This window comes from Coregonus lavaretus, assembly GCF_964263955.1.
Source record: "Coregonus lavaretus genome assembly, contig: HAP1_SCAFFOLD_369, whole genome shotgun sequence".
Taxonomy (NCBI): domain Eukaryota; kingdom Metazoa; phylum Chordata; class Actinopteri; order Salmoniformes; family Salmonidae; genus Coregonus; species Coregonus lavaretus.
The window spans coordinates 166,217-176,021 of record NW_028159531.1 but is presented as its reverse complement, the minus strand read 5'-3'; positions in this window follow the sequence as shown (position 1 = coordinate 176,021).

Genomic DNA, 9,805 nt, shown 5'->3' with positions numbered 1-9,805 from the left:
TGACACATGGCTGGTCATGTGACACAAGGCAAGCCTCAGGAGAACACTGGACTGTCAAGAGAACCGCTTACTGGGAGAGAGAGAGAGATGGGGAGGAGGGAGAAGAGAGAGAGAGAGAAGCATGATTAAAATATGCTGCTGTGTGTTGTTCATTTCACAATCTAAAAGTGGACCTATAATTTGGGCTGTATCATTATGGCACAACTAACAGTCTGACAACAGTGTTTGTATGTCTCTGTTTGCATACTGTATGTACCCAGCGCTTTGACTCCGTGGCCACCAGAATGACAGCACTGTTCATTTCCCCAGGCACTCTGGACATTGACAGCCCATCTGTGGTTCATCTAATTATGTGTTGAGATGAAAACAGGAACTCCTTTTTGTGTTAAGGAAAGCTCTACAGCTACTGGCTAATTGCATCCTTAAACTGCCCCTGCAGACATCTCTGCCACCCAACCAGCTCTAAACCATTTTTTCCCTTTCAGCTGAAAGGTAGTCATTAATGAGAGGGTGTTCTCAGCTCATGGTTAAAGTTCCTACTGCCTAATTGCAAATCTCAAATAGTTGGCACCAAGTATGCTGCCGGATAAAGATGAGAAATCCAATTATGGTAATATTTTTCAGTTGAGGCACTGTCGTGGGGTAACTTGACAGGTTGTATATTTTTCCAGTAACAACGAGCAACTCCATGGTAAACAAGGTGCTACTTTAAATGTTTTTTAACCTGCCAAGTGATTCACAGACAACTTTTAGGCTTAAAAGAAATACACACATGGGAATATTTATATCTTTGGTAGCAAAAGCTATTATGTTTTGGTTCCTTTTGATGTTTTTCATTTTCATGGTATATTGGTGTGCTGGTGAGGGACAGAAACACAGAGTCCTTGTAGACATCTTAGCAACACTGTGTTTGGTGAGGTGGCTACACTTTTATGGAAAAAGAGATGATGTAGCCTGCTTGCTCTCGCTGTGTGACTAGCCAGTCTGAGGTTAGTGAACTTACCCATTCACAACGCTTACATAAATAAAAAATGTTTGACCATCTTGAAATTGTATTAGGCATTGGATATGATTTTAAGCTTGTCTTTTACCAAAAGACAAAGGTTGAAAAGCAGATTGACTATAGCAAGTGCTTAAAAAGTGCATTACTCCATTGCAATTGTCATGTTTATAGCAACTCTGGCGATTAGGCAGGCTGGCATTAATCCCGCCTGTTACTCTCTAGAGCGAAGGTTTCTGATGCAAGGTGCCTGAGGGAAGCTCCTTTCACTACCACCCAGGTAAATAGGACCCAAACAATTAACAGGAAGAACAGTGTCAGCTACTGATAACGCTCTTGGAACAACCTCAACAAAACAACCTCCCTGTCAAATATCACCATTCATTCCTTTATTTACTTTTAAAATGACACAAAGAAAGATGCTTTGCTTTAAACAAACACATTTACATTTTCCAGTAAACAAAAGGAGAGACCTTCATGCATTTGTTATTCACAGAGAGATTTGAAGATGTTTACGACACGTGCATGGAGCCAGCCAGTGTTCTTCAGTCACAGTTTGGAGAGCTGTCATGGGTTTGTTCTCTATACAGGTGGGCAGTGTCTGTCTGAAGATGGGGTGATTCACCATACAGGCCATTCAACAATCAGAGGCTCCATTGATAAAGACAAAGATCGATTCACTATAAGAAAAATATTCATCCACCCTCAGCATAACATACAAAACTGCACAATGGATTTGAGGGAGAACCTTTAAACAATCACTGTATTCTATGAATACTGAAGCATTGACTTCCCACTGGGCACAAACTAGTTGAATCAACGTTGTTTCAATGTAATTTGTCAACGCATTGTGATGTGGAATCTACGTCAAAAATACATAGGATTTGAAAAAAGGTAATCAACGTAAACGGTTGTTTTGAGGGTGAAATTTCAACCACAGGATTATGTCATCATGGTAACCAAATTCCAACATAGACAAACCTTGTATAAAATATGTTGAATTTGCACCTTTAAAACAATGTCAGATCTTCAACTTTAAATCCAGTATCAGATTATTTTTTTTGCTGGGCAGCACCCTTTACTGGAGAATGGACCTATCTACAGCAACCCTTTGGTCTCCCATCCAGGGTTTTAACCAAGCCCAGCCCATGACATTAGTCACTGACTATTACCAATATGCTATCGTGAGAATGATTCTTGAGAGATCTTCACTTTAAAACTAAATAGATTAAATGTTGCTATCGAAGTCATTCCTAAAGGTAGGTTTAACAGAGACAAATTCAATATACAATATATAAAATATAAAAATATATATAAAAAATATATAAAATATACAAAAAAAATACTTTACCACTCATATAACATCCATGATGCTATTGAGGCTCATATAGCATTTGCAAAGTCATCAACAGCTATTGTTTCAATTCAACCCAGAATTCAACTAACAATAGACAATACAATAGGCCTAGGGTTTCAACCCCTGATTTCAAATGTAATGATATTTAGTGACATTGAATTGTGTTTGGTTGTCAACGCAACCAAATATCAACATTTGAAGGAGATAGGTCTTCTTAAAGCCAGACTAAGTCAGTGGCACAGATGGAACTATCCAAGCAGAAGGTCCATCTTCTTCAAATGTTGATATTGGGTTGCATTGACAACCAAACACAATTCAATATCACTTTTGAAAAACAATAAATAGCCTATTAACTTGTCGACAACTTAACAAATTATATGTTGTATTCACGTCTCCAACTCAACCAAAAAGAAAAGCCTTCTAATATTAATCTCTCACTCAGTGGCCACTTTCCCCCAGACATTCCTTAAGCCAATGTCCATTAGTGTACTATGGGATCAAAGCCTATGGTTCAACTTCATTTATGTAACTACTTCTCACAACAACTTGGCTCACAATGGATGGCCGTCAATATAAATACGTCCTAACGCAGCAGTATAGTGTATTGGTTCCTGGTTCCTATCTCTGTCTCCAGGTACCTAACTGGCTCTTGGTGTGTGATCTCAGTCTGGGTCACAACAGGGCAGTATTGTTCTCTTGATCTCAGACCTCTGCTCCACTCACACACCCCTCCACTCTCATATGAACACAACATGGAAATCAGGTCTTTGAAAACAAGGCCGCCAGCGAGGTGATTTTCTAGGGCACACTGAGAACCTTACCATCGTTACGTGAAGTCTGCTATGTTTTCCCCCTCTATGTTTATGGTGCTTATGAATTGTTAATTGGTCATAAACAATGTCCACTTGTGGCCCAGGTCTCTTTTTGGCCCTGGCAGGAGTACAGAGAACAGAGTCAGAGATCGCTCAGGGGGAACACTCTCAAACAATACCAAACAGGTCTTGTTGGGGTAAAATACATCTCTCTCAAGGTTTAGAAACAGAACATCAGGAGGTGTAAACTCATATGCCCTCAATGGGCATTAATATTTCACCAAGATGCTGAGGTAAAAATGCTGCTCTGCTACTGATGTCTGAAAGCTATGCCATAAAATATGTTTCTGAAAAAATGACCTGCTGACATTCTTCTCCATGTACGTATTGTATGTGGATTGATGATGAGGCTAGGGAACAGAAATATATGCACTTGAGCTAATTATCTAGCTTATTTTGTTTGTGATCCATTTTATATTTCTGAACCATCAATTCATTTTTACTGACACAAGAATCATTGTTTGAGTGAGAAAAAGTGATGAGCATTGATTGCTGCTTAAATTCTGAAAGTAGCCAATAGCATTCATATATAGAAGACACAGAAGGGAAAGATGGTATTGGTCTACAGTAGCAAAGTCTGAAAATATATATATACAGTGAGGGAAAAAAGTATTTGATCCCCTGCTGATTTTGTACGTTTGCCCACTGACAAAGAAATGATCAGTCTATAATTTTAATGGTAGGTTTATTTGAACAGTGAGAGACAGAATAACAACAAAAAAATCCAGAAAAACGCATGTCAAAAATTTTATAAATTGATTTGCATTTTAATGAGGGAAATAAGTATTTGACCCCCTCTCAATCAGAAAAATGTCTGGCTCCCAGGTGTCTTTTATACAGGTAACGAGCTGAGATTAGGAGCACACTCTTAAAGGGAGTGCTCCTAATCGCAGCTTGTTACCTGTATAAAAGACACCTGTCCACAGAAGCAATCAATCAATCAGATTCCAAACTCTCCACCATGGCCAAGACCAAAGAGCTCTCCAAGGATGTCAGGGACAAGATTGTAGACCTACACAAGGCTGTAATGGGCTACAAGACCATCACCAAGCAGCTTGGTGAGAAGGTGACAACAGTTGGTGCGATTTTTCGCAAATGGAAGAAACACAAAAGAACAGTCAATCTCCCTCGGCCTGGGGCTCACCTCGTGGAGTTGCAATGATCATGAGAATGGTGAGGAATCAGCCCAGAACTACACGGGAGGATCTTGTCAATGATCTCAAGGCAGCTGGGACCATAGTCACCAAGAAAACAATTGGTAACACACTACGCCGTGAAGGACTGAAATCCTGCAGCGCCCGCAAGGTCCCCCTGCTCAAGAAAACACATATACAGGCCCGTCTGAAGTTTGCCAATGAACATCTGAATGATTCAGAGGAGAACTGGGTGAAAGTGTTGTGGTCAGATGAGACCAAAATCGAGCTCTTTGGCATCAACTCAACTCGCCGTGTTTGGAGGAGGAGGAATGCTGCCTATGACCCCATGAACACCATCCCCACCGTCAAACATGGAGGTGGAAACATTATGCTTTGGGGATGTTTTTCTGCTAAGGGGACAGGACAACTTCACCGCATCAAAAGGACGATGGACGGGGCCATGTACCGTCAAATCTTGGGTGAGAACCTCCTTCCCTCAGCCAGGGCATTGAAAATGGGTCGTGGATGGGTATTCCAGCATGACAATGACCCAAAACACACGGCCAAGGCAACAAAGGAGTGGCTCAAGAAGAAGCACATTAAGGTCCTGGAGTGGCCTAGCCAGTCTACAGACCTTAATCCCATAGAAAATATGTGGAGGGAGTTGAAGGTTCGAGTTGCCAGACTTCAGCCTCGAAACCTTAATGACTTGGAGAAGATCTGCAAAGAGGAGTGGAAAAAAATCCCTCCTGAGATTTGTGCAAACCTGGTGGCCAACTACAAGAAACGTCTGACCTCTGTGATTGCCAACAAGGGTTTTGCCACCAAGTACTAAGTCATGGGGTTAAATACTTATTTCCCTCATTAAAATGCAAATCAATTTGTAACATTTTTGACATGCGTTTTTCTGGATTTTTTTGTTGTTATTCTGTCTCTCACTGTTCAAATAAACCTACCATTAAAATTATAGACTGATCATGTCTTTGTCGGTGGGCAAACGTACAAAATCAGCAGGGGATCAAATACTTTTTTCCCTCACTGTATATATATTTTTTACCTTTATTTAACTAGGCAAGTCAGTTAAGAACAAATTCTTATTTTCAATGACGGCCTACACCGGCCAAACCCAGACGACGCTGGGCCAATTGTGCGCCGCCCTATGGGACTCCCAATCACGGCCGGATTGTGATACAGCCTGGAATCGAACCAGGGTCTGTAATGACGCCTCTAGCACTGGGAGGCAGTGCCTTAGACCGCTGCGCCACTCGGGAGCTCAATATATAAAAATCGAAATAATTTGAAGACAGTTTTTCCCCATTATCCAGCAAATAGTAAAAGTGGGTCAGGGACTTGATGTTTTGTTATTGTGTGTGTCAGCAAAGAGTTTCTAGTTCATACTCTCCTCTCAGACTAATAGATCAATACATTCATACCCATTATTTGCCTTGAAATCAGCTACATTCATAGTTAATACTTATTACTTTTCCTCATCACTCCAACAATGACTCAAGTGTCACTCAAAACTCAGACAGAAATGTAGAGTGAATCCCAAACAATCAGCTAGACAATAAACTCAAGGACACACATTTCTGTCCCCTGGCAACGATTGGAATTAACAATAGAGATGCAGTATAATTTCAACCTGAAGGATAATTGAGTTTCCAATATGGATGTCATATGAGGATGCCTGCATCATACGATCACAGCAGAGCAAGGACAGGACAGTGTGTCCTCGGCGAGACCAGGTAGGCTACGCCTCCCACCCCCTCCCTTCCACCTCCCCTCCCCCAGCTAACCGCCATGTCAACTTGATTATTCACACAGCCTCCTAGTCATAACGGCACATAATCTAGGGGGAAATTGTATTCTTCTTTGGAAAAGCATCAAAACACAGAATAATACATCCTCCACTCACAGCTCCAGATTTTTACAGACCCACCATCCTACTGCAAGTGTGATGAAGAGAGAGCGTGATAGATGGATAAAGAGATTGTCAAAGTCTGAGATGGCTGTTTTTCCCCATAGTTAACTTTAGATATAGCAAGGAAGAACTCACTTGATAACGAAACAGCAGTATACCCTGTCAGCCACTGGACCACCATTAGTACTATTGTCTCCCATGTTCTACTAGCCTGTTTGTTTCACACTCTCCTGAGCTGATAAGAGCAGCTGAAGTCCCATATGGTTTTCCTGCATGGCTCTGTACTGTGTGTTTTCTTGGGTTATCAGCAGCTGTGTTGTTATAAAACACCCAAATATCTACAGGACATAGCTAAATAAAGATCAAATAGAACCTAAATATTAGTACAGGACCCACAATAGCATTTTACAACCTTGTCCGTTGCTTTTATTGCATACATTCAGAGCTGTTGTGTGTGTGTGTTTGTGTGTAATTCTATCAAGAGAGTAGCTGATAATGGGCAGGGAAGTATGGATTGCACAGCCCTCAAATCTCACACCTGTGACTGCAAGGACCAAGACACAGTCTCCCCTGGCATTCACACTCTACACACACATTATTATTCTTTGGTTGTATTGTTTTTTTGTTTTTTTTAAGTCTGTCTTAAGTTGTAGTTAATATATATAAGTCTGGAATGTCTACATGTTAATGTTTTTTAAATGTATATAAATTGCCAAGTCTTCTGTCTGTAATGTCTTTTTCGTTATGTGTCGGACCCCAGTAAGACTAGCTGTCGCCATTGCCGCTGGTTTATGGGGATCCTGAATTAAATCAAAAATTCACAACTGCCATCTGGGATAAGACACCAGGCTATACCAACCACTTCAATCAAACTACATTCCAACATGCGGTCGTGTAATCTGCTCAACTGTATGCTGTGAACTGCTTGACGATGCCATAGGTTCCTTGTATCATGGCATAGCAGCAGAACCGTTCTGACCCTCTTGAACACTGAGCACAGAGGCACACTCACAGAGCACCAGGTGAGGTGGGTGACCTGAAAGGATAACAGCTGTCATTCCTGCCTCAGGTACTCTGTTTATGTCATCCTATCTGTCTGACCTATTCCTACTTTACAACCCAATTGTAAAACATGAGAGAAAAACTCTGTATGGAAGGCCAGGAGTAAACTCAGGCCTACAATACATCTCTGGGGCTTTCTCACTAGGAATCTACAGTAAAGTTACAACACTGGTACCTACCTGTCTACTCAAAGCCAAGGCATCTTGACTCTCACTGAACGCCAGGGAACTGGATGTTTCTCATCGAGCCAAAGATCAGCTAGGGTAGATGTAAAACTTCCATTGATATGGTGATGATACCTCTCCACCCTACAGAGTCGATATGGATACAGTAGCTGATCTCCAGAAGTGTTGCAGAAGAAGGAGGGAGGAAAATACCTATAGCCTTATTATACCCTTCTGTATTGTATTGCAACCTATTCTGAATTTGTACATGTTCAATGCACACTGGGTTTACTACTGTAAGTACATTCTACTAAAGGGAATATATCGAAATCATACATTTTCAAAATCTTTTGACCAATCAGATCAGCTCTGAAAAGATCAGAATTGGGTAAACAAACCTGTGTAAACACAGCCATTGAGAAACAGTATAAAAAATACCACCTTACGTGACTACAGTTTCTACTGTATTCTCCATATATCCACTATCGGATCAACCTTCAAGGTTGATTAGTTTAATAAAGACCAACGATCCAAAAGACTCAGCTCTACTCAATTCTAATGTATCTTATGAGTGGAGCTTTTGAAACAACTAGATAAGAGTCCATTTGAGTTAAACAATGGTTTATTGACTTTGCTGTTCAATGCACATCAAGAAAACACAAATATCACATAAGTAAACCTCATCATCTATAAAAGAAAAGAGAGAACCATCATTGGACTGGACCAAGAGAGCGGAGGGAGGGGACATCAGTACAAAAATAGACCAGCAATTTGAATATTATAGCCACACAGGCAGTGTATTCTGCCAGCAGCGAGTAGTACATATGGGGCTATGTGACGCAGTCTTCTAATTCGTTCAGGGGAAAGTCAAAGAGTCAGGACCCAAAAATAAATTAGGGTAGTTAATTTTTCTTTTGCATGCTCCAGGAACAGAGAGCAGCTGTTAAGTTTGGTCAACATGTCTCCCGAGTGGCGCAGTGGTCTAAGGCTGTGCCACTAGAGATCCTGGTTCGAATCCAGGCTCTGTCGTAGCCGGCCGCGACCGGGAGACCCATGGGGCGGCGCACAATTGGCACAGTGTCGTCCAGGGTAGGGGAGGGAATGGCCGGCAGGGATGTAGCTCAGTTGGTAGAGCATGGCGTTTGCAACGCCAGGGTTGTGGGTTCGATTCCCACGGGGGGCCAGTATGAAAAAAAATAAAAATAAAAAAATAAATGTATGCACTCAATAACTGTAAGTCGCTCTGGATAAGAGCGTCTGCTAAAATGACTAAAAAATAAAAATAAATTGTTTACAAGCTTTGCATGCAGATTCTGGGCAAGAGTGTATTGGTATCCACATGTTGGTGGACTGACTCACTGTAGTGTGTTTTCTCTGAACGAATGAGGATGCCTAAATCGAAGAAGGTAAGTACTTTCAGTGCTATTACTGGGGCCTGAGGTTAGCTGTCAAGACATGTCTCCACACAGCTGCTACTGCTCACAAGGAGCTGAATCACACCATCTGGGAGCAGGGGTGACTATGAACCACTGCTGACAGCAGGCAAAGATTCACACTTACAGCACACCTGATGACTGTAGACAAGTACAGATATTGTCATATATAAATGACACCCTTAAACGATACACCATTTATTTTTAAATACGTTTAAAAAAAGAAAAATGTGTTCACACATGTATTTGTTTGATTAACAACTGCACAGGCCCCCCCTCCCCTAAAAAAATCCTAACTGAAATTGAGATTTTTCACTTCAAAGTCAAAAAATGGCCTGTTTGTTTGGAGGCAAGTTCTTGTTTACTGTGTCATTTATCTCACGTGGTAATTTGCAGGTGCATAAATGGTAAAAATTCCTTTGGGTGGTGGACCATTCTTGATACACTCCTGCAGTGTTGCAGTTCTTGACACAAACCAGTGCTCCTGGCACCTACTACCATACCACGTTCAAAGGCACTTCCATCTTTTGTCTTGCCCATTCACCCTCTGAATGGCACACATACACAATCCATGTCTCAATTGTCTCAAGGCTTAAAAATCATTCTTTAACCCGTCTCATCCCCTTCATCTACACTGATTAAAGTGAATTTAACAAGTGACATCAATAAGGGATCATAGCTTTCACCTGGATTCACCTGGTCAGTCTGTCATGTTTTGTATACACAGAGCATCATCTATAAACTGTATGTCTGACAAGTGGTCTCTCCTCAGATTATCAGATGGGTCTGTTTTGTTTATGTGCCAGTCTTCTCCGTCAACGCACTCATTTTCTGACAAATCCAGCTTTTGGGGAGTAAGT